Below are 26,930 nucleotides of genomic sequence, written 5' to 3' on the forward strand. Positions count from 1 at the left end.
ATTTCACCCTCTCCTCCCCGCTAACCCCATGTCCTTAAGTCTGTTCTCTGTGTCTGTGTCTCCACTGCTGCTCTGCAAATAGGTTCATCAGTGCCATCTTTCTAGATTCCATACATACGTGTTAATATACTATATTTTTTTTCTCTTTCTGACTTTGAGTTTCTTAATTGCTCTGTGATTCAGTTTCCTCATTTGCAAAGTGGGAATAATAATAGTCCCTAATTTACAGGATTACTGGGAACATTAAATCAATACTACATGTTAAATACTTAATGAGTGCCAACATTTAGTTGATACCCAATAGCTAGTATTTATTAAACCATATTTCGAAGTCTCTCAAGATGCATCACTTGTGAGACAAATCTGTAATTTCAGAGATGTTAAAAAAGTTTTATCCGTCCCACAGGGAAAGTGTTCCAAAACCAAAGATGTTTGGGAAATGTCATGTTTCTTTCCTGCCAGATATCTCCAAACCTTCAAATGCTACCTTCTAATGTGATTACCAGGGTAGTTATGGCATTCAGTGTTCCCCAGACTTAGTAGACAATGGAACCCCTTTTCCATGGAGCATGTGGAACATTGTGTGGAATATAGTTTCAGAAGTGCTCACCTGACCCAATGCATTAATGTCACAGATGGGGAAACTGAGGCCCAGAGAACAGAGGAGGCTTCCTGAAGTTACTCAGCTGGTTAAGTGATGGAGCCTAGGCCACTGAACAGCCCAACTGGAGCCTCCTCTGCTAAACCAACTACTCCCCACTTCACCTGTCATCCCTCACACTAACCCTGAGAGGTCCCCAGGAAAGGGACCCTCCCCATTGAACAGATGCAGTTCCCTGGTCACTGGATGATGGGCAGAGTAGAGCCCAGATCGGATTCCTTGGCTTCCTGCTGAAATCTATCTATACCCTAAAGACTGTGACTCTAGACAGGTGGAGGTACGTGACTAGGAGGGAACAGGTGAGCAAGGAAGGTCTGGAAGGCCTGGGGGAAGAGGGGGTCTCAGTACAGTCAAGCTCCCACCCTGGCAAACCTCACTTTCTGAAGCAGCCTTGCTGGGCCAGTCCTGGCCTCTCCCCTGGTGGGCTGAGAGGCAGGCCATCAACCGTCTGCCCACCAATCTTGGTCAAGCAGTGGGGGCAGGATGCGGGAGGAGGTATCCCAGAGGAACTGCCAAGGCCCCTCATCTCACACCTGCCCACATGCAGAGCCCATGGAATGCAGGGCAGACCTCCAGGCTCAGTGTGATTCCATTGCCAAGGCACAGCCGCGGGGACCCACTGCGCAGACTTCAGACCGCATTTATGAAGTCCACGGGGAAGTTCTTTCAGCACAGCAGTTAATTTGATGACTGCTTTGTTTTAAGAGCAGTTTGTGTTTCACTGGCTAAGGTGAATTACTCTGAGGAGCTGTTAAGCAATTCATCAACTTTTGAACCTCGGTATGATGTTTGTGGTCAAACATGACTATTCTCACAGACCGAGTGACTCCCAACCTTTTCCCCTTTGAGACACACATGATGGATGTTGTTTACCCACATGCTGGACCCACCCGCAATGGGAAAAGACTCCCTCGGATCAGCAAAAATGGTGGGAAAAAAAAAAAAAGTCTGCACCAAGTGTTGGTGGGAAAGGTTAACTTTTATACATTGCAAGTGAGAGTACCCCTGCCCGGAGAATCCCCACGGACAGAGGAGCCTGGCCAGCTACAGTCCATGGGGTCGCAAAGAGTTGGACACGACTGAGCACCTAAGCGCAATGCAGCACAGTGAGAGTATAAATTTTATAAAATATTTATTTTTATTTATGTACTTATTTGGCTATAACAGGTCTTAGTTGCAGCATGCAGGATCTTTAGTTGTGGCTTGTGGGATCTAAGAGTTCCCTGAGCAGGGATCAAACTTGGGCCTGCATTGGGAATGTAGAGTCTTAGCCACTGGACCACCAGGGAAATCCCCAAGAGTATAAATTCATATAAAATAGAGAACAATTTGGCTGCACCTGATTAAATGGAACATGTATTTCCTATAAGCCTGCAATTTCCTATAAGCCTGCAATTCTATCTTGAAGGATGTGCCAGAGAGGAGTTCAGCATGTACACAGGAAATATCTCCAAGGATATTCACTGCGGGATGTTGGTATTCATGTCAAACTGGAAACAACTCAAACGTCCATCAATAGGAGAGAGACCAAGCAAAATATAGTATAGTCACATAATGGAATATTTCACAGCAGTTAAAAGGAATGGGTTAAATATATATGTGTCATTTTGAATAGATCTCCAAAATATATTGTTGAATTAAAACAAAAATTGATATTTGGTATAAAATTTAAATTGTATTTATATAAATTTTCAAATGGAAAAATCAGTATTATGTATTTATCACAGATGTATATAAATGTTAAAAGAAAAAAAAAACCAGACTGAAAGGAACATACCACATTCATGACAGTGGTTGTCCTTAAGAAGGGGGAAAAGGAGTGAGGAGGGGTTTCAAGGACAAAGGGAACTTCATTTTCTCTGGAAGTGACGCTATCATGTCAGTTGCATCTGATGCATCTCTGAGACTCTCTTGACTTCCCCGGTCTCCCGAACTCTTAACCACTTGCTCTACCATTGGCACTACACAGCAACTGACCCTCCACAGGTCCACACAGCTCTACCTGAGGCTGACTGGTCACTCGCCCAGAATCTTGGGTTCTCCCGTCATTTCAGGGCTTGAATGAAACAGGACCTGAGATCTGGCTTCCTCAATGGTGACCTGAAGGGACCAGATATAATGCAGTAGTTCTCAACTGGGGCAATATTGCCCCAGGGGTCACATCTGGTAATGTCTAGAGACATTTTTGGTCATTATACCTGGGGGTGTGGGGATACTACTGGTATCCAGAGGGAAGATTCCAGGGATGCTGCTAAACAGCCTACAAGGCACAGGACAGCCCTCCTACAATCAAGATTCATCTAGCCCAATGTCCATAGTGCCAAGTTGAGAAACCCAGTCTAGCGGTTAAGAATAAAGACTCTAGAAAGACAAGCTGTGTGACCTCAGCTGAGTTACTTCACCTCTCTGTGTGTCCGTTTACAGATTTCTTATCTGTAAAAGCAGCATAACAATTGTGTCCACTTCATATGGTTGTTGTGAGAATTAAATGTATTAATAATTAAACACATTAATAATTTATGTCAGTAAATGGCACTCAGAGAATGTTGTGGAGGTGTAATAATAATAGTGGTAGTAACTCTGCCATGAAGAATACATGAACACAGTGATATATTTTAAGGAAGCCATTCACAAGCTTCAAGCTTCGATAGTTACAAATATTTCACAATACACTTCACAACTGACTGTAACACACTGGGGATACCAGAGGTTATGAATTCTCAGATGCACACTTTCCCCACACTTTGATGTCTCTGCATTCTGGATACATCATACAATCACTGTTGGCAGGCCATTACACACAGCTCTCTCTGTCCACACATGTACATAAACCTTGGGCATGGGGATTCCTGGCTTGGAAGGAAATTCTGGAGACAGTAGAGAAGATTCCCCCCCCGACCCCCTTTTAAGAAATGGTGTGTCACTCACTCTTGATGGCTCAGAGGACAATATTATGTGAAAATATGGTTATTAGTGATGCTGAATTAACAAGTGACTCTCTTCTGAAGGGAATTCATTTTGCTTACTTTTTTCCCCTTATGTCGGTACAAAAGTAATATATTATCAAACATCCATGTCTAAATAAATGAGAGATTTTTTTATTACAGACATGTTTAAAAATTCTACATGAGAAAGCCTTGTGTTAAAGGTAAAATTTCTTTTTTTAGTGGTACGGAAAATGGTGCATCTTACAATTGATGACATCACTGCTTTGATGAAACATGTGTAATCATACTGTAATCTTCTGAGTCCTCATAATGTGCTAATCAGATTACTTATATTATCTCATTTAATCCTCTTACTAGCCCTATAAAGTATGTGCTATTGTTGTTCATATTTTGCTATTGAATAAACAGATTCAGAAGTGAAGTAATTTGCCCAGGGTCAACAGCTGATAAGCAGAACTGGGACTCCAAAGCCTCTGGGCTCAACCTTTGTATCTTGGTGCAGAACTACAGTCAAAATCTGTATCTTTTTCCCAGGTGTGAGCAACCTAAGGAAGGGATAGTAACAGCAGAATGTGGCTGAGCCAATGTTCAGCAACCTGTGGGCTGGCTCTCCTGCTGCCATTTCTCTTTCCCTACCCCCATTTCTCACAATATACTTCACAACTGACTGTAAAGCACCACCAGACTTTGCCCAGCATAGCTCCCTCACCCAGTCCAGTGGTAAAATATAACCAGAACTGTGACCAACGTGGAGACCAGCACATTTCAGAGACTGCTGGTCTCCAAACTTCCCTAAGGAAGCAAAATTCATGTGCTGCACAGCTGAGAGGGGTTTAAAAGGACAGAGATGTTTTACAAGCTCTGGGTAAAAATCATGTGGTCCTAGGCTAAACCACATCTTTGGAATGTTTCATTTATCTCCTTTATAGTAAAGTTCTGTCTCTGCAGATTCCAGCAAATTGTGGAGCAAAAAACAGAGTCATGTAACCAAATATCCAAAGGTAATTATACAAAGGCAGATGTATCCTATTAGCATCACCACGACTTAACTCCATTCTGTGTCTCCTCTCCAGGCTGATAGGCCTTCCCAAGTCTCCCTGTGGGTTGGTGGGAAAGCAGATTGGCTGGTCACAGGGGGGTATAGGGAGATGGTAAGAATTGCATTGGGAATCTGTGTTCAAGTCGTAACGCTTGTGGGAACTTGAGCGAAACACTTGACTGTCTATGCTTCATTCCTCCCTTCAAACACGCGCCCGCCCCCCCCCCCCCCCCACACCCCTTACCCCAGGTTCTAAAACTAAATGGCAGCTCTAGCTTACTCCCTCCCATAACCCTGTGGAATCTGGTTTTCATTCTCATCATCTTTCAGGGCCTCTCAGCAGTTCCTGTGCCCTGTTTCTCTCAACAAGCATAACTACTTCCACCTGCCTTCATAATTGGTTCCTGGGACAAGAAAAGCCTCTTGACAAGCTGGACTGCCTCACATGTGTTGGATAAATACTTGAAATATGGACTTTCTCCCCCCTCAGCCACCCGTCCCCAGGGTTCAGGACTGAATGCATTGAGAAGTGCTGCTGTTTTGTGTTGCAGGAGCAGAGGTTTTGCTTTTTCCTCTGCTTTGCAACTCACTCCCTCTGATGAGTAATGAAAGAGACTGGGGTCTAGACATTCTTAGATTATTGCCTGCCCCATTCTCCTACTCAGGTCATGGAAGTTGGCAACTCCAACCACTCTTTGCATAGAGGCCTGGAGGGGGGACAAGATTTTCTGCATTTTGCAGCAACTGATGGCTAAACTGGGATGTAAGTCCTGGTGGTCTGACTGTAAGTCCAACAATCACAGTGAGAGAGAGTCAGAAGAGTCTGGGCTATGGATTCCAGTCTGGGCTATGGATTCTGACCTGAATTTAAAGCCAGCATTGCCACTGGCTTACTGTGTCTCCTCCACTTCCTTATTCCTAGAATGGAAATAATAAACACCTCATAGAACTGTGAGCATCAGGCAGGATAATGTACATGAAGTTCATGCGGTCTTTGGTTTAAAACCAGAAAAGACCCAAGTGACAACTGCTGGCACTTTAATGGGGATAGAGAGGAAGTGTGATTGTCCCACTCAAATGGGGGATTTGTGCTAAAGTAAAATACCGAGCAGGGCAGAACTCTTTTTACTGAAGGGACCTTAAATGCCCGCCCCTATCATTTAAGCATATGAAGATGTGGAAGCCACACTTTAAAAGGGGGAGAGTGCATGTGTGTTCAGCCATATCCGACTCTTTGCAACCCCATGGACTGTAGCCCTCCAGGCTCCTCTGTCTATGAGATTTTTCAGGCAAGAATACTGAAGTAGGTTGCCATTTCTTCCTCCAGGGGATCTTTCCGACCCAGGGATGGAAACTGAGTGTGACTCCTGCATTGCAGGCAGACTCTTTACAACTGTTCCACCTGGGAAGCCCATTAAAAGGGGGAATTGTGAATCAAAACTACCCTGAGTATCATATGTAAATTATACCTCAATAATGCTGATTTAAAAAAAAATTATCCCAAGATTGGAAAAGATAAAAAACCCTGATGACAGTGGGTATCAAAGGGTGTGGGAGCATCTGGTGCCCTCTGAGGAGGGCAGCTTGGCAAGATTCATCAAAATCAGTAATGTACATGCCCTTGGGTCCAGCAATTGCTCTAGCCATAGCCAGTTGTAGATGGCCTATCTTCCAGTACAGTAACCACCCCGGGGGTTCTTCATATAAAACACAGCATGCCCACTGGAGGGCAGAGCGGACGAGAGGCCGCTTCACTGAGAACCGGTTGTGCTGTGGGTGAGGCGACAGACATCATTAGTACCTTGAGGGGAAAGGATTCTCTGCCACTAGAGTTGCAGAGAGGTTGGGGTGGAGAGCAGCTCCTAGCTTTGAGGGCATCACTCCCAGAGGGCTTAGAGCCTGGCAGATCTGCTCTGCTACCTACTAGCTATACAGTCTAGCGCAAGTCATTTTGAGCTGCTTTCCTCCATCTATTCGCTGAGGATGGTAGCACCTTCTATGAAGAAGTGACATGAGGATTAAATGAAATCCACAGGATGACCTGGCTCAGTGTCTTGTGTCTGGTCAGCAAGCAGAGCAAGTTTTCTCTTCTCCAGTTTATCCTTGTATTCCTCTTCCTATTTTTGTCTCTTCACCTCTCTGCTGCCTTTTTCTTTTTAAGTTGTAGCTAACACACCCCTGCATCACACCCCAGCAGCCTGGAAGAGCAAACTTCAGACAGTAGTGGACCCAGGAGGCAACTGCTCACGTCTCAGCCTGAAGCTCCAAACTATTCTGCCCTCCCCTCCTCCCCCTGGTCCTGATTGCCTGGCACACTTAGTTGGCTGGATCCTGGCTTTAGGCTCCTGGATTTCCTCCACTTCCTGACACGGCCCCCAGCCAGCTCCCCAGTGTGGTTTTGGTTAAGCTTACACCTCTGGTGTCAGCTTCTTCCTTTCTCTGATTGTGAACCTCCCCCAACCACACACCTTAGGAGAAGAGGTGGGAATTCACTCTCCACTAGTCATATCAAAAACAGTGCGTTTTAAAAACAAAGAAGCAAACAGACAAACAAAAAACGCTTTTATTTTAAAATAATTGTAAACGCACAGAAAGTTACAAAAACACTGCAGAGGTCCTGTGTACCCTCTACCCAGCTTCCTCCCATGGTAACATTCTACATGTCGGCAGCACGCTTCTAAAATATGTGTTTGGTACTTGTGCCATCTGGCAAGGATCTAGTATAAAAAGAAGATTTAGTGGTTCAAACCTTGTCATTCACATCTTATGTTCCGTCCCTCCCTGAAAGGCCTGGTCTTTCCTTTCTCCAGGCCATGATTCACTCACTGCTTTTGCCCAGAAAGTATTCCTTATCAGCCAGAGACTCAGCGAGCTTAAGCCAAAATGGAATTTACTGGAAAGATATTGAACTGCCCCCGAATCTATGAGAACACTGGGATCAGAGCAAGGGCCAGGAGAAGGACATCCAAAATTCCTCGGTCACTTCCTCAGAAGGCTCCCACGGCAAGGAGTGCAGGTCCACCACGTTGTTTCATGTTGTTTTTCCTGTCCTTTGCCATCTCTTAATGAAGCTTCTCCGCATCAGTCCAGCCAGAAATGGCTCACGCATACAGCCCTTCCCAGCTGGATTGTGTGTCTTGAGGTGTCAGGTTTTCGATCTCTATATAGTCCATAATATTTATTCAACATAGGAAATCAAGAAGTATGAATAAATAATTTCTAGCTCTAAAGGTGGTTAGTTTACTTTACCAAATTATTTAACCTTTAAGCAAAACCAAAATGAGGGGAAGTTGCCTCCTTTCACTTCATTTTTGACTCCTCTCCTTAATGAGAGTGTCAAAGTAGTCTGTGAGTGACTTTGGCTTTTTAAATCACTGACAAAGCTTTTAAGGCGCCCATGAACTTGCAAATAACAGCTACAGAAGGTTTTAATTAGCATGATGTGGAAAAAAGTCACTTGACCTCTAGGTGCCCTTCTTTAAAAAGTGGGATAATGAGACTGGCCACCTGCCTAGCTCACGGAGGCACTTGTTTGTTAATGAGACCAGGGGTGGCAAGGTGTTTGGAGCACTTTGGTTGAAAGAAGAGGGGAAAGCTCTCCAGGTACTAACTGTTATAATGACGGTTTTAGCCAAAGACCCTGTTATATCTAGACTCCCTCTGGTGACCAATTTAGCATACTGTATATAATACATTTTGAATTAATTGGTTTCTTCAGCCTCTCAAAAGACTGGGAGTTGCCAAATGGCTGTGATTTTGCCTTCACTGAGCTGCCATGAACGCTTCTCTTGGTGGTCAGCCTTGCCATCTCTTTCATCCTGGGCCATCTCTGCCTTTGCTTTGATGCTTGACTCTCCTCAAGAGTTTTTCATTTGAAAGTCAGGCTTTTCAGTGCTGCTGTGAAGTGTGGGGAATGCCATCGTCACCGTCCTTAGATCTCCAGACATGAACATAGGGGCTGACTTATCCTGTTTGGTGCCAGAAAGCAAACCTGGGACAGGTGAGGCAGAGGAGTGCAGGTTTCAGCACAACAGAAAAGAAAATGTTTTACAGTCACAGCCCATTGTTCATCGACTATACTCCCAATACAAAGTAAGATGTTTAATTTTAAAAAAAATTAAAACATAAAAGAAAATGTTTCCATGATCATACTCACGTAGTCAACAAGCATCTCGTGGTCAGGGCCCTGGCACCAGAGACAGAGCCTGCTTGGTGAGGGGGCTTGGTGTGTAGACATCTGAATGTCCTCCAGTGAGTTTTAACAGAAAAGGGTTTATAATGGTAGACTGTGCTTAGCATCAGTTCCGCCGTCTTCTTTGTCTTCTAATGACGAGACTGGAAAGCTAATCTGTGTTTGCCAGGCTTGCAGGTGGGCTGGCACAGAAGGTAGAGATGAGGAGGAAGCCACAATTTTGCTGGGTCTACCGATTTTTTCAGCGGCCCTTGCAGAAATTTTGGTGTCCAATCACTAACTTTGTAAGTATTGGGAAGCAGAGTATGACAGATTCACTGGCAGAGGCTAGCAGGTACAGTGTGCCTCTGAAGCTGCAACTGTGGTTGTGGTTTCTAATCACGGTGGCCTCATGGTTGTGACGGTTTGATAACCATAGAGGCTTCTGGATGGTGGCAGCATCCGTGTGGTACTGGAGCCATTGGCGTCCTGATCATTGACGAGGTAGCAGCTGCCCTGAACCCTCTCAGAGTCATTCACGTGACTTCAACCTACGAGGTGTCTTCAGCTTTAAGCCCTTTCCTACCCTGTAGTGAATCATTTTCTGCTTAAATGAACTAGAGGGGATTCTCTCCTTTACTAGAGAGTCCTTGCTGATACAAAGAGATACATAGAGCCTAACAAACCACTGGGATGCTGTCTAGTCTGAGTTTACAAGTGCAATTCACAAAACTACTCTGCAGAGCTGAGCGACTGAGGGCGTTGTTATTATGTGACAATCAGGATGCTGTCCTCCCCTGCTCACCCCAGAATCAGGCCAACTCTACCCCTTTCTGTGCCAGCAAAACAGATGTCCTTGCCCCACCTCTTTCTCCACATAATTCAGTTCTGAATGAGTCTCAGATGAATGCATTTGACCAGCAGACTGTAAATTATAACCAGATCCTGCCCAACTGAAGAGCTTGGAAATGTAATCATTAGTGGTTCAGCCCCTACAGTCCAAAAAGGAATCATGTGAGTCAGTCCACAGTGTTCGCTACAGAATCACCGACATTTAGGGCTGGGAGACCTCTTAGGAGACTACTTCAGCCTTCAGAGACAGATGAACTTGCGTTGTCCAAGACAGAGTCAAAAACCAAAATTCATGAATACAAACATCCATCTCAGTGCCCTGTCTACCTGCTCCACTTTCTCCGTCTGAAGTTTTGGAAGGAATTCCTGCATTTGTTGGGAGTCTAGACCACATATAACTAGTGTCCTGGTATCTATAATGTTTTTCCAAAAAGAAGAAACTATGGGATTCAGAAAATGTCTTTCCTCTGAGTTAGGCTAACCTGGTTTCAAATCCTGACTGCTACCTGTTGCCTGTGTGGCCTTAGACAAGTCACTTACCCTCTCTGAACTTCAGTTTCCTCCTCCTAATGCCTGTTTTAATTGGTTTTTGCAATGACTAACATGTTGAAAGCACCTGGCATGTAGTAAGTGCTCAATAAATGTTAGTCCTGTGATTCCCAGCTTTTTGGTATTCAGTCAACAAGTAATTACATTTTTGTGCAATATGAAAGTATTTCCTAAAAGAGCAAGAGAATTAAGAATTCTCAGATTTTGGATTTCCCAGGCAGTACAGTGGATAAGAATCTGCCTGCCAATGCAGAGGACGTAGGTTCAATCTCTGGTCCAGGAAGAGTCCACATATTGTGAGCCACAGCTCAGAGCTGAAACCCGTGAGCCACAACTACTGAAATCTGCGTGCTTTAGGGCCCGCAACAAAGAAGTAGCCCCCACTCTCTAGAACTGGAGAAAGCCCTTGAATGTCGATGAAGACCCAGCACAGCCATAAATAAATAAAATTATATTAAAAAAAGAATTCTCAGATTTTGCCATGGAAACTTAACCTTTGAGCTGCTGCATAAGCCTGCAAGCATCTCCAGGCCCATACTGATGTTGGAAATTTTTCAGGCAATTGCCCCTGTGTAAGTTCTGTCTAGGGTGAGAATCCTAGGCAAGTTTAGTGCCTTTCATAAGTTTGGTGTTTATTCATTACGAAGCAGAATAGAGGCCCGTCAGGACCTGTTGCAGGAGTATGTACTGGCGGAGACTGCTCCTAAGATGTGTGACTTGGGACTGAACCGAAGGAAACCTCTATCTCAGGGCAATGTGATGCTTCCCATGGGGAACACGTGCTCTCCCAAGCCTGTCTTCTTTCTTATTCTTTCCAGGGACAACTGATGGGGCTCAGACAAAAGAGCTGTGCCCCAAGAATCACTGGAAAACTGGGTCTCCCCTCCCCTTTTCTCTCTCTCTGGGCCTCAGCTGCTTCATCTAACAAAAAGAGCTGGAGGGACTTCCCTGGAGATCCAGGGGTTAAGACTCTGTGGTTCCACTGCAGGGGGGACAGGTCCCCTGTGCCACACCAAAAAAAGGCTAGAAGACTCTATATCCCGGTGCAAGCCTCCATCTCCCTCCCAGTGCTCAGATCTATGATTCTGAGACTTAACGGTGGGCTCACCGTCTAGAGGGAAAGACATCCTGGGACCCAGGAGATAATATACAAAGGCCCCTACTTATGCAGAGCACCTGTAATCCAAACAGAGTCTTATCCCTAATGATCTCATGAACTATACACATTGGGCTGACAGCTTGTACAGGTCTAGTTTCTAAACTCAGCACAAAGTAAAATCCTCTGTAGTCGGAATTACCCTTGAAAATCCCTAAAGTTGTGTACACATTGCATGACAAGATCATCTTTCAGTAATATCAGTACAGCCAATTTTTCTTCTAATTTGGGATATTTGAACACCAGATACAGTAGCGGGCTTGTGTCTGGGGGCTGTGTTGTAGGAAAATAGAAAATGCTCAGTGCTATAAACACACCTAGTGCTGGGAGATTGATACTCACAGTACTGAGGTCCCCTGAGGGGAGAGACCCAGGGCTGGGCAGGCAAAGCAAAGACTAGAAGAAGGACAAGGAACGGTCCTTGATGCCAGGAGCAGGGCAACGTGTACGGTGGGGCTCCAAAAGGTCAAAGGCCAGCACGTTGGAAGAGGGATTCCAGAGATCAGGCCAAAGCGAAGCAGCCATGCTGAAGGGGTCTTCGGCCACCCTGCCAAGCCCTCTCAACCCAGCCACCCTTCCGCACAGCACTGCCTGGGCTTAAAGGGCCCTTCCCATAAGTCTGCAAAGAGATCTTCCAGAAAAGGCTCAGAAAAGGATGTCATCCACATTGAGAGAGAAGTGGTCCTACTGAGATGTGGAAGACTGGGAAGACTTCAGAAAAACAAGGACACGGGGCGCTGGGTGGGTCTGTATAGCTGGGGAGGACGGGGCTGGTGTTCTGGCATGGGAGACAAGTGGGAGGCAGGGCAACAGAGCCAAAGCAGAAATTCTGAGGTGGGGAAGCTGGGGACCTGCTAGATGGCCATGTGAGATGATACAGCTGGAAAGGTGAGAAATTAACAAGCATGGAAACAGGTGTTCTGAACTGTACCAGAGGGCTCAAATATCAGACCGGGGACTTTGGCCTTTGTGTAGAGACTAGGGATTTTAAGCAGGAAAATTACTGTGATCAAAGTTGATTCTGAAACCCTGGGCAGAGGGGTGCAGGTGGATGCCAGGTTAGAAGGTCAAGTTGGAATTCACATTAGAGATCAGTCAGGTCCCAGGAACCTGGGAGTCAAACTTGAATTCCTGCCATGCAACACTATATTGATTCCCTAGAGCTCTTTCTGACTGTCAGGACCAAGTCACCCCATTTCCAAGACACACAAAGGTATTCTGGGTCCTAAAACTAGGGAGCAGTGTGAGTTTTTGTTTGGCCCAGAACTGAGATGCCTTCCCAAGAGCTCTGGGGCTCTCTGCTGCATGGATTTGAGGAGCTTGTCTGGCTTCTGCTTTTATTTTATTTTTTTTTTTTATTTTGGCTGTGCTGGGTCTTCCTTGCGGCATGTGGGCTTTTCTTGTTGTTGATACAGGCTCTGGAGCACAGGCTCAGTAGTTGTGGCTTAGTTGCCCCAAGACACCTGGGATCTTAGTTCCTGGACCAAGGATCAAATCCGAGTCCCCTGCATTGCAAAGCAGATTCTTAACCACTAGGCCACTAGGGCAGTCCCTAGCTTCTGTTTTTAAACAATTTCTCAGAATCGCTGTTTCTGACACCATAAGGCATACCTTCAATTGGTAAAAACCTTTCCAATTTGAACCTTTAAGTGCTCAGTTAATTGAAGTCACTGGTTGGATCTCCTTGCAGTCCAAGGGACTCTCAAGAGTCTTCACCAACACCACAGTTCAAAAGCGTCAATTCTTCGGCACTCAGCAAATACTTTGGCCACCTCATGCGAAGAGTTGACTCATTGGAAAAGACCCTGATGCTGGGAGGGATTAGGGGCAGGAGGAGAAGGGGGCGACAGAGGATGAGATGGCTGGATGGCATCACTGACTCAATGCACATGAGTGTGAGTAAACTCCGGGAGTTGGTGATGGACAGGGAGGCCTGGCGTGCTGTGATACATGGGGTCGCAAAGACTGAGCAACTAAACTGACTGACTGACTGACTAACTGAAGTCACAGAGATGGATTTGACCAGAGATCAGTAGAGGTCCCTGCCTCTGATGTTCTCCACTCTGCATTCAGAAAAACAAGTTAGTTATGCTCTTTGAGTTTGCCTATGCGGTGAATTGATTCATGCATCCACTCAACAAATATTTACTGAACACCTCACATGTGCCAAGTCTAGGCATCAGGGATCAAGCCCCTACCCTCATGGAGCCCATATTCTAGTAGGAGATAGACAGAAACAGTGAGTTAAATGTATAGCATGTGAGATCATTATAAGTGCTACAGAGAGGAATAAAGCAGAGTAATGAGCATAAGGAGAGCTGGGGTATGCCAAATGTGTTGGGTGGTCAGGAAGAACCTGAGCAGGTCAGATGGAGCAGGGAGCCAGAGAAAGTGAAGGGCAAGTCATACGGATATCTGGGAGGAGTGCTCCAGGCAGAGAGACCTGCAAGTGCGCAGGTCTGGAGAATGGACTGTGCTTGGTGTTTGAAGAATAGCAAAGAGACCAGTGAGGCTGCTGTGGAGTGATGGGGGAGGAGAGAAGGTGGGAGGTCAAGAAAGGGAGCAGGGACTTTCCTGGTGGTCCAGTGACTAAGACTCCCTGTTTCCAATGCATGGGGCCTGGGGTTCGATCCTTGGTCAGGGAACTAGATCCCACATGCTGCAACCAAGAGTTTGCACTGCTACAACTTAAAAAAAAAAAAAAAAAAGGGATCCTGCACATGGCAACAAAGATCAAAGATTCTTTGTGTGGCAACTAAGATTGGCACAGTCAAATAAATAAATACATAATTTTTAGAAAGGTGGGGGGCAGATCACATAGGACCTTGGAGGCCACAGTGAGGACTTTGGCTTTTACTCCAAGATGGGAGCCAGTGCAGACTTCTGAGCAGAGGGTGACAAGAGCTAGCTCCCTCTGGACAGACTCCCTCTGGCTGTTGTTTTGAGACCAGTCAGGAAGCCACTACAATAATCTGGTGGTAGTTCTTTTCAGTGGGGCAAGAACAGACATTTGCAGGAGTAAGGCCCAGGGGGCCTGGGACTTGGGATGGAAAACTTAGCTTTTAACAACATGAGCTTTAAATGAACAGCCCCCAGATGAATGCTCTCCCTTAAATCTGACCCATCTAGTCCAGCCCTGGGCTCTGAAAGCCATTCTGCAAGAAGGGTTGATGCAGTGTTTTGAGTGGGGGTAAACTCTTAGAATAGATTATCAAGCCTAGTAGGATGGCTGCTTTGAATGGGCCATTTGGGTGTCCTAAGCATAAAAAAAAAAAAAAAAGCAGTTTTCATTGCCATGTTGGAGGATACAACTGGGAACTTGATTGCTCCCTCAATGTTTGATTCACCACTGACGCCAAGATCTTACTGTCGCCGTAGCACTACCAGACAATGCCTCATGCTGCTGCCTCCCAGAGGCTACTTGCCTAGTTGCAGCCTACGACGTGCCTCCAGAAGGACACGTGCGTTCTCTGGGCGCAAACCATCGGATCCACGTGCAGAGCAGCAGAGCGAGCCCTGGGAGGATGGAGAGGTGACTGTAAGATGCCCAGCCCCGGGGCACCTGGCCTGCATTTCCAGAAGGGATGTGGGAATGGGGACCCTGCTTTCCCATTTTGCTAGGCTCTCATCTCACTGGGTAACTCACTGGTGGAACTCCAGTAAGACCCATGCTCAAACAGCAAGCCCTTAAACTGGACAGTTTTCCATTTTCCCTTCTTCCTCTGACCTTGTAAAAGGGCTTATGAAATCTATATATTAAATGGAATATGGTCTCCATATCATTCCTTATTCCTTTTAGATCCCTACACCCTTCCTCACTCTTTCCCCAAACATCCCTTCTGGCATCCAAGGAAACCTACAAAAGCACACTGTGATTGGGATGGGGAATACATGTAAATCCATGGCTGATTCATGTCAATGTATGACAAAAACCACTACAATATTGTAAAGTAATTAGCCTCCAACTAATAAAAATAAATGAAAAAAAAAAAAAACCACACTGCAAGGCTCCTTCTGGGCTTGACTTTCCTGACTGTGCCCCAAGATTTTTGGAGCATTTTTTTCTTCTTTTGCTCGCATCAAAACTGACCACTCCTAGTTCCATCAATTAATGAGTACTAACAAGGAATCTTATTTTTCCACTTTTCTGGAACCTTGGTTTTTAAACCTGTACAGCAGGGTTAATGATAAGATTTATCTTCAAGATTATTATCAGGATTCCAAATTCTTTATGCAAACCATCTGGAGAGCATTTGAGGTATTTGATAAATAGCAGACATTAGTTTAGAATGGACTCAGCATATATGTCATCTTCTCTAAGAAATCTTTGGTTCCCACCAAGTGGGGTTAAATGTTTGTCATCTGTTTTTCAGAGTCTATGGAAGTAATTCACTGAGTACTGGATATACGTCCACAACAGGGTAGACTCCTGTGGTCAGCAGAATAATCCCCTCTACCCCACCTCCCAAGATGCCCACATGCTAATCCCTGGAACCCGTTATATTACATGGCAAGAGGGAATGAAGGCTGCAGATGGAATTAAATTGTTAATCAGCTGACCTTAAAATGGGGAGACTATCCTGGATTATCCAGTTGGCCCAATATAATCACAAATCTCCTTAAAAAGTGAAAGAGGGGGACAGGAGAGTCATAGGAAGAGATGTGATGATAGAAGCCAGAGGTCCAAGTGAGACCATTCCTGGCCTTAAAGATGCAAGGGAACCCCTAGCCAAGGAATCAGAGCAGCCTCTAGAAACTGCAAAAGGTAAGAAAAGTGATTCTTCCCTAGCGTCTACAACAGAAACGCAGCCCTACCAATTCCTTGATTTGAACCCAGTGAAATCCATTTCAGACTTCTGGACTCCAGAACTTTAAGACAACAAAATTGTGTTGTTTAAGCCACAACATCTGTAATAATTTGTTACAGCCTCTGTTAGGAACCAATACAATCCCTCACATACATCTATCACATTATCAAAGTCGTTGTTGTTATTATTCCCAGTTTACAACTGGAAAGGCTGCAGCTCAGGGAAGTAATTTGTCCAAAGTTGCACAGCTAATAAATAGCTATCAGATCTTTCAATGCACATTACAACAAACAAACAAAACACAAATTGCTTCCACCTATGAAGAGGGGGTTATTGGCTCACATAACTGAAAAAAGTTCCAGAGGAGGTAATTGTGGCGAACAGGCCAGGCTTGATCCACAAGCCAAAAGGATGACACCAAGATTCAATATTTCTGTCTCTTATGCCTATTTTCCACAGTCTTGGCTTTATTCTCAGGTTTCACACAGTGAACCCCACGGCTCTAGGATCACCACTGTGGTTGCAAAAAATGGCTACAGCAGTTCTAGATATCACAACCTCACTCCCTATAACTTCTAGAGGCAAAAAGAAAGCTTCCTTTTTTCAGGTAGCCCAGCAAAACTCTTGTAGTGATTTGTTGCTTCTCATTATGTTAATCCTCAATTTCTGAACTAAATACTGAGCGTCCTGGTGGACCTATGAATGGGGGTGCTGGGGAAGGGTTGAATTGCCCAAAAGGAGATCAGAGTCATTTGGGCAGGAGAAACAGGAAATGGATATCAAATATCAACAATGCTGGATGGGAAAGGTCCATCACAAAGTTTCTGAGTTCAAACGCTGCAGTCTTCTAGTAAAGTCATTTTCTGACTCTTTGGGAACTTGGTCATTGTCTGTTTACCTTTCAGTGAGGCTCAGGGACAAGCCTGGAGTCATCCTAATCTCCTCTCTGTCCCCTTCTCCTAGCCCAGGGCCTGGCTGAGAGCAACCACCAGAGAAATGTTTGTTGGTCACTGGGGCTGCTTGCTCCGGAGATGTGAACCATTCAAGAAGTGCTACCTTTTTCTGATTCTGTATGGCGTCATGATGATGCCCAAGCAGGGTAAATGTTTTTGAAAAAATGCAAGTACTTCAATGGGCATAAGCAGTGGATTGAATTTAACCCAGTTTGAGTTGGAGGTTTCTTTTGTTTGCGTGTAGAAACATTCTGAGGCTTCCCAGGTGGAGCTATTGGTAAAGAACCCACCTGCCATTGCAGGAGACATGAGATGTGGATTCGATCCCTGGGTTGGGAAGACCCCCTGGAGGAGGGCATCGCAACCCACTCTAGTATTCTTGCCTGGAGAATTCCATGGACAGAGGAGCCTGGCAGGCTACAGTCCATGGAGTCACAAAGAGTTGAACATTACTGAATTGACTTAGCACGCGTGCATGCAAAAACATCCTAACTGATACAAATGCCTTATAGGGATGTTCTGAGAACATAAGTGAGATAATATATGTAAACTACTTAACAAGTTTTAATGGGTATTAGCTATTATTACTTTTATTACCATTTACAGTGACATTATCTATTTACGAGCCTCTCAAGGGCAGGTTGAATCCATCCCACTCTTTTTTCTTTTTTATTACTTATTTATTTGGCTGCACAGTGTCTTTGTTGTAGCGTGTGAACTCTTAGTTGCAGCATGTGGTATCTAGTTCCCTGACCAGGGATGGAACTTGTGTCCCTGCATTGGGAGCACAGAGTCCTAGCCACTGGACCACCAGGGAAGTTCCCCTCCCCATTCTTGAATGCAGTAAGTAATACTTAAATAATGGTTGAACCAAATGAGAGTATCCAGGGCACCACTTTACAAGGCTCGTTTCCATCAGTTGAATTTTTAAATGTGAGTTATAGTTTCAAATTTATATGATAGCTTGCTATTTACAAAATTCCTAGAGAAAATTACTTTTGAAAGCTGAGTCATTTCATAATTCAAATAGTTGTTGTTCAGTCCCTAAGTCGTGTCTGACTCTTTGCAACCCTATGGACTATATAGCTTGCCAGGTTCCTCTGTCCTCCACTATCTCCTAGAGTTTGCTCAAATTCGTGTCCATTGAGTCGGTGATGCTATGTAACTATCTCTTCCTCTGTCGTCCCCTTCTCCTCCTGCCTTCAATCTTTCCCAGGGTCTCCTCCAGTGAGTCAGCTCTTCACATCAGGTGATCAAAGTATTGGAACTTCAGCTTCAGCATCAGTCCTTCCAATGAATATTCAGGACTGATTTCCTTTAGGATGGACTGGTTGGATCTCCTTGCAATCCAAGGGACTCAGTCTTCTCGAGCACCACAGTTTGAAAGCAGAGACCTTTAGGAAGTCTAATGTGATAGGATACCCTGATTCCTTTCGTGAGAGGAACAAAGGAAAGTGTATATGTCCTAAGAGGAAACATACAATCACAGACTATGTAAAATAATTCTTTAACCTGGAAGAGCACTTGCTTCAACTAATTAGTTTTACAGCTGAGGCCTGATAGATTCTTTCATTTGGATATGACAACACAATGGGTTTGGGGCTGAGCTGGGACTGAAATCCTAGTCTCCTGACTATTCTACTATGCTGGCTCCACTGCACCTTGGATATTCCAAGAAGGTATTTGTATTAGTGTCCAGCAGCTACCATAACAAAATACAACAAACTGGATAGCTTCCACAACAGGAATGTATTGTCTCACAGTTCTGGAGGCTGGAAAAGAAGGTGTAGGGAGGGTCGGTTCCTTCAGAGAGAGAGCTGTGAAGCAGAAATCTGTTCTAAGCCTTTCTCCTTAGCATGTAGGCACGTCGTCCTGATCTCTGCCTTCATGTTCACATGGAGATTTCCCTGCGTGTGTCCCTCTCTTCACACGGCTGCCTCCCCTTTGTTTATCCACATCCCTGTTTTCTCATAAGGACACCAGTCATTGGGGTCCCCACAGGAGACACAGTCATAAGGACACAATCATAAGACCCACCCCAGAATGTGTGCATGTACGCGTGCGTGCTTGTAAGCCACTCGGTTGTGTCTGGCACTTCGTGACCTCGTGGACTGTAGCCAGCCAGGCTCCTCTGTCCATGGGGATTCTCCAGGCAAGAATATTGGAGTGGGTTACCATGCCTGACATCATCTTAACTAATTTCATCTTCAATGACCCTATTTCCAAATCAGGTCACACTCTGAGGTACAAGGGGGTTAGGACTTTAACATATGAATTTGGGGGGCGGGGCACAATTCAACTCGTAACACTACTTCTGAAAGTCCTATGTCATTTTACTGATGGCAATTCTGCGTTTTCCCTTGGAAAAGGAAATACGGATCTGAGGAATAAGAGTCTTTTCTATTTTTTTACGTTTTATCTCAGTTCCAAGGATAGGGTTCTGCCCTTGCAAGACTGCATTGACATTCTTAACCACCTGCTGGCAAGAGACATGGAGAAGGCAACGGCATCCCACTCCAGTACTCTTGCCTGGAAAGTCCCATGGACGGAGGAGCCTGGTAGGCTGCAGTCCATGGGGTCACGAAGAGTCGGACATGACTGAGCGACTTCACTTTCACTTTTCACTTTCATGCATGGAGAAGGACATGACAACCCACTCCAGTGTTCTTGCCTGGAGAATCCCAGGGACGGCAGAGCCTGGTGGGCTGCCGTCTATGGGGTCGCACAGAGTCGGACATGACTGAAGCGATTTAGCAGCAGCAGCAGGCGAGAGACAAGAATATGGGTGAGTTTTCTAAAAACTTTTACTGTGTGGTCTACTCTTGTCAGCTGAAGGAAGGAAACTCTTAACTGTGTTCCATTTGACTAGATGGGTAGAACACGTGGTTACCTGCTTTGGGCGTACAATGGCTCCCTTTGATTCCTCATGCTGAGGGCGGGCAGCCAACTGCTCTTATTTACCTGTCATCAGGCTCAGCTGTGGCTTCCAAGGTGACCTGCCGAATGGCAAGTGTTCATTTTCATCATGATGCTGGTTTTCTAAGACATGGTCTTTATTTCAGAACTATTAATAATCAAATAGGTGTTCCTGTTTAGAAGTAAAGTGTAGATTAGAAGGAGACGCAAGACTTAGCTATTGGGAGGCCTTACTGAGAAGATTTAGAAAGATGTGGGAGCCTGCATCCCCCCGCCCCACACAGTAACTGAGAACATGTTTAACCACAAAGCTGTGGAAGGGTAAAAACACAATCGCTAGAGTCCCACAGACTTAGGCTTACCCTGATTTTATGGTTGCCTCAGTTACAAAAGAGAGAACTAAATAAAATCAGGTGCCTCCTGATATGATAACCTGAAGAGGACACAACATTGCTTATACAGTGCCCCTGCCAAAAGTGCAGTGGGTGTTCAGTTGCTAACCTGTGTCTGACTCTTTGCGACCCCACGGACTGCAGTATGCCAGGATCCTCTGTCTCTCACTGTCTCCTAGGATTTGCTTGAATTCATGTCCAGCCAAAAGTGCATACTCTAAATTTAATCATAAAGAAACAACCAGGCAAGCCCAAATTAAAGGGCATGCTGCATAACAACAGGACAGTATTCTTCAAAAATGTTAATGTCATACAAGAAAATGGTATTCTTCACAGAACTAGAACAAATAATTTCACAATTTGTATGGAAATACAAAAACCTCGAATAGCCAAAGCAATCTTGAGAAAGAAGAGTGGAACTGGAGGAATCAACCTGCCTGACTTCAGACTCTACTACAAAGCCATAGTCATCAAGACAGTATGGTACTGGCACAAGACAGAAATATAGATCAATGGAACAGAATTGAAAGCGCAGAGATAAATCCACGTACCTATGGACACCTTATCTTCGACAAAGGAGGCAAGGATATACAATGGAAAAAAGACAACCTCTTTAACAAGTGGTGCTGGGAAAACTGATCAACCACTTGTAAAAGAATGAAACTGGAACACCTTCTAACAACATACACAAAAATAAACTCAAAATGGATTAAAGATCTAAATGTAAGACCAGAAACTATAAAACTCCTAGAGGAGAACATAGGCAAAACACTCTCCGACATAAATCACAGCAGGATCCTCTATGACCCACCTGCCAGAATATTGGAAATAAAAGCAAAACTAAACAAATGGGACCTAATGAAACTTAAAAGCTTTTGCACAACAAACAAACTATAAGCAAGGTGAAAAGACAGCCCTCAGAATGGGAGAAAATAATAGCAAACGAAGCAACAGACAAAGGATTAATCTCAAAAATATACAAGCAACTCCTGAAGCTCAATTCCAGAAAAATAAATGACCCAATCAAAAAATGGGCCAAAGAACTAAACAGACATTTCTCCAAAGAAGACATACAGATGGCTAACAAACACATGAAAAGATGCTCAACATCACTCATTATCAGAGAAATGCAAATCAAAACCACAACGAGGTACCCTTACACGTCAGTCAGGATGACTGCTATCCAAAAGTCTACAAGCAATAAATGCTGGAGAGGGTGTGGAGAAAAGGGAACCCTCTTACACTGTTGGTGGGAATGCAAACTAGTACAGCCACTATGGAAAACAGTGTGGAGATTTCTTAAAAAACTGGAAATAGAACTGCCATATGACCCAGCAATCCCACTTCTGGGCATACACACTGAGGAAACCAGATCTGAAAGAGACACGTGCACCCCAATGTTCATCGCAGCACTGTTTATAATAGCCAGGACATGGAAGCAACCTAGATGCCCATCAGCAGATGAATGGATAAGGAAGCTGTGGTACATATACACCATGGAATATTACTCAGCCATTAAAAAGAATTCATTTGAACCAGTCCTAATGAGATGGATGAAACTGGAGCCCATTATACAGAGTGAAGTAAGCCAGAAAGATAAAGAACATTGGATGGTGGAGGAGTAGGACGGGGAGACCACTTTCTCTCCTACAAATTCATCAAAAGAATAACTGAACGCAGAGCAAACTTCGCAAAACAACTTCTGATCGCTAGCTGAGGTCATCAGGCGCCCAGAAAAGCAGCCCATTGTCTTCGAAAGGAGGTAGGACAAAATATAAAAGATAAAAAGTGAGACAAAAGAGCTAAGGACGGAGATCCGTCCCTGGAAGTCTTAGGCAGCATTGCTTGGGGTAGGGTCCCGGCCTGAGTGCCCTGAGGACAATCGGAGGGAGCTTCTGTGAGTTGCCAACTTGAACTGTGGGAGACCAAAAGAGAGAGAGTAAATTAACCGGCCTGAACACACTGCAGGCCGTTAGCAGAACAAAGAGACCGAGAAAGTCCAGAGAAGAGCTCGCAGGCTGCGGACCGGCCCAGCCCCGCCGGAGGCAGGAGGCAGGGGGGAGGGGAAGGTCGCGGCGAGACACAGGGCGCAGGCACCCGACCGGCGCGGGCGGGGACTGGGGCTGGGGACGCGGAGGGCAGAAGGCGCAAGCACCCGACTGGCGCCATCAGAAACTGAGACTGGGTCCGCGGAAGGGAGGGGGCGCGCCACACCTGGGGAGAGTGCGCCCACCAAGGCCCTGGCTGTCTGGACCGCTCTGACGGGGAAGGCACAGAGAGCAGGCGCAGCTTTTCGTTCCGCGCTTTTGTGGAACACCCGAGGGCTGGAACCGCGCGCAGCGTGGGGCGTGCTCCATATAGAACAGCCGGGAGCCTGAGCAGCGCAGACGGAGAAAGCAGCGTCAGCCCCTCCCAGCAGCGCCAGCCCGTCCTGGCAGCGCCAGCCCCTCCCTGCCCCGCAGAGCGACGGAACTAGCTACCTGAATAAGAGTCCACCTCCGCCCGCCTGTGTCAGGGCGGAAATGAGGCTCTGAAGAGACCTGCAAACAGAAGCCAAATAAACAAAGGGAACCGCTTCAGAAGGGACTGGTGCAACAGATTAAAATCCCTGTAGAAAACACTGACTACACCGGAAGGGGCCTGTAGATATGGAGAAGTGTAAGCTGGAACGAGGAGCTATATGAAACTGAGCCGAACCCACACTGACCGCAACAGCTCCAGAGAAACTCCTAGACATAATTTTACTTTTTTCTCTTTTTTTAAATTTTTTTTATTTTTTGTTTTTTCTCTTTTATTTTCCTTTAAAATCCCCTATTACTCCCCCATTACTCCTTAACTTTCATTTCCATAGATTTTTATGATTTTTTTAATTAGGGAAAAAAAATTTTTTTTTCTTTTTTTTTTTCTTTTTCTTTCTTTTTTTTTTTCTTTTTTCATCTTTTTTTTCTTTCCTTTTTCTCTTCTATTTTCTATTTTTCTTTTTCTCTTATTTCTTTTAAAGTCCTCTAGTACTCCTCTACTACTCCTTAATTTTCATTTTCAATACACTATAACCTTACAAAAAAAAAAAAAAAAGAGAAGCCCTATTTTTAAACCAAAGATTATTCTCTCCCAATCTTGACTCTCTGTTTTCTACCTCAGAACACCTCTATTTCCTCCTTTCCCCTTCTCTTCCCAATCCAATTCTGTGAATCTTTGTAGGTGACTGGGCTACGGAGAACACTCTGGGAACAGACAGCTGCATAGATCTGTCTCTCTCCTCTTGAGTCCCCTTTTTTCTCCTCCTGCTCATCTCTATCTCCCTCCTCCCTCTCCTCTTCTTCATGTAACTCTGTGAACCTCTCTGGGTGTCCCTAATGGGGGAGAATCTTTTAGCCATTAACCTAGAAGTTTTCTTATCAGGGCTGTATAGTTGGAGAAGTCCTGAGACTACAGGAAGAATAAAACTGAAATCCAGAGGCAGGAGACTTAAGCCCAAAACCTGAAAACACCAGAAAACTCCTGACTACATGGAACTTTAAGTAATAAGTGACTGTCCAAAAGCCTTCATACCTACACTGAAACCAACCACCACCCAAGAGCCAATAAGTTTTAGAGCAAGACATACCACGCAAATTCTCCAGCAATGCAGGAACATAGCCCTGAACATCAACATACAGGCTGCCCAAGGTCACACCTAACACATAGACCTATCTCAAAACTCATTACTGGGCACTCCATTGCTCTCCAAAGAGAAGAAATCAAGTTCCATGCACCAGAACACTGACGCAAGCTTCCCTAACCAGGAAACCTTGACAAGCCAATCATCTAACCCCACCCACTGGGTTAATCCTCCACAATAAAAGGGAACCACAGACCTCCAGAATACAGAAAGCCCACTCCAGATACAGCAATCTAAACAAGATGAAAAGGCAAAGAAATACCCAACAGGTAAAGGAACATGAAAAATGCCCACCAAGTCAAACAAAAGAGGAGGAGATAGGGAATCTACCTGAAAAAGAATTTAGAATAATGATAATAAAAATGATCCAAAATCTTGAAAACAAAATGGAGTTACAGATAAATAGCCTGGAAACAAAGATTGAAAAGATACAAGAAATGTTTAATAAAGACCTAGAAGAAATAAAAAAGAGTCAATTAAAAATGAATAATGCAATGAATGAGATCAAAAACACTTTGGCGGGAACCAAGAGTAGAATAACGGAGGCAGAAGATAGGATAAGTGAGGTAGAAGATAAAATGATGGAAATAAATGAAGCAGAGAGGAAAAAAGAAAAAAGGATCAAAAGAAATGAGGACAACCTCAGGGACCTCTGGGACACTGTGAAACGCCCCAACATTCGAATCATAGGAGTTCCAGAAGAAGAAGACAAAAAGAAAGGCCATGAGAAAATACTCGAGGAGATAATAGCTGAAAACTTCCCTAAAATGGGGAAGGAAATAGCCACCGAAGTCCAAGAAACCCAGAGAGTCCCAAACAGGATAAACCCAAGGCGAAACACCCCAAGACACATATTAATCAAATTAACAAAGATCAAACACAAAGAACAAATATTAAAAGCAGCAAGGGAAAAACAACAAATAACACACAAAGGGATTCCCATAAGGATAACAGCTGATCTATCAATAGAAACCCTCCAGGCCAGAAGGGAATGGCAGGACGTACTGAAAGTAATGAAAGAGAATAACCTACAACCTAGATTACTGTATCCAGCAAGGATCTCATTCAGATATGAAGGAGAATTCAAAAGCTTTACAGATAAGCAAAAGCTGAGAGAATTCAGCACCACCAAACCAGCTCTTCAACAAATGCTAAAGGATCTTCTCTAGACAGGAAATGCAGAAAGGTTGTATAAACGTGAACCCAAAACAACAAAGTAAATGGCAACGGGACCACACCTATCAATAATTACCCTAAATGTAAATGGGTTGAATGCCCCAACCAAAAGACAAAGATTGGCTGAATGGATACAAAAACAAGACCCCTATATATGCTGTCTACAAGAGACCCACCTCAAAACAAGAGACACATACAGACTAAAAGTGAAGGGCTGGAAAAAAAATATTTCATGCAAACGGAGACCAAAAGAAAGCAGGAGTCGCAATACTCATATCAGATAAAATAGACTTTCAAATAAAGGATGTGAAAAGAGACAAAGAAGGACACTACATAATGATCAAAGGATCAATCAAAGAAGAAGATATAACAATTATAAATATATATGCACCCAACATAGGAGCACCGCAATATGTGCGGCAAACACTAACGAGTATGAAAGAGGAAATTAATAGTAACACAATAATAGTGGGAGACTTTAATACCCCACTCACAACTATGGATAGATCAACTAAACAGAAAATTAACAAGGAAACACAAACCTTAAATGACACAATGGACCAGCTAGACCTAATTGATATCTATAGGACATTTCACCCCAAAACAATCAACTTCACCTTTTTCTCAAGTGCACATGGAACATTCTCCAGAATAGATCACATCCTGGGCCATAAATCTGGTCTTGGAAAATTCAAAAAAATTGAAATCATTCTAGTCATCTTTTCTGACCACAGTGCAGTAAGATTAGATCTCAATTACAGGAAAAAAATTGTTAAAACTTCAAACATATGGAGGCTAAATAACACGCTTCTGAATAACCAACAAATCATAGAAGAAATCAAAAAAGAAATCAAAATATGTATAGAAATGAATGAAAATGAAAACACAACAACCCAAAACCTATGGGACACTGTAAAAGCAGTGCTAAGGGGAAGGTTCATAGCATTCAGGCTTACATCAAGAAACAAGAAAAAAACCAAATAAATAACCTAACTCTACACCTAAAGCAATTTGAGAAGGAAGAAATGAAGAACCCCAGGGTTAGCAGAAGGAAAGAAATCTTAAAAATCAGGGCAGAAATAAATGCAAAAGAAACTAAAGAGACCATAGCAAAAATCAACAAAGCTAAAAGCTGGTTTTTTGAAAAAATAAACAAAATTGACAAACCATTAGCAAGACTCATTAAGAAACAAAGAGAGAAGAACCAAATTAACAAAATTAGAAATGAAAATGGAGAGATCACAACAGACAACACTGAAATACAAAGGATCATAAGAGACTACTACCAGAAGCTCTATGCCAATAAAATGGACAACTTGGATGAAATGGACAAATTCTTAGAAAAGTATAACTTTCCAAAACTGAACCAGGAAGAAATAGAAGATCTTAACAGACCCATCACAAGCAAGGAAATTGAAACTGTAATAAAAAATCTTCCAGCAAACAAAAGCCCAGGACAAGATGGCTTCACAGCTGAATTCTACCAAAAATTTAGAGAAGAGCTAACACCTATCTTACTCAAACTCTTCCAGAAAATTGCAGATGAAGGTAAGCTTCCAAACTCATTCTATGAGGCCACCATCACCCTAATTCCAAAACCAGACAAAGATGCCACAAAAAAAGAAAACTACAGGCCAATATCACTGAT

This window comes from Dama dama, chromosome 13, assembly GCF_033118175.1.
Source record: "Dama dama isolate Ldn47 chromosome 13, ASM3311817v1, whole genome shotgun sequence".
Classification (NCBI taxonomy): domain Eukaryota; kingdom Metazoa; phylum Chordata; class Mammalia; order Artiodactyla; family Cervidae; genus Dama; species Dama dama.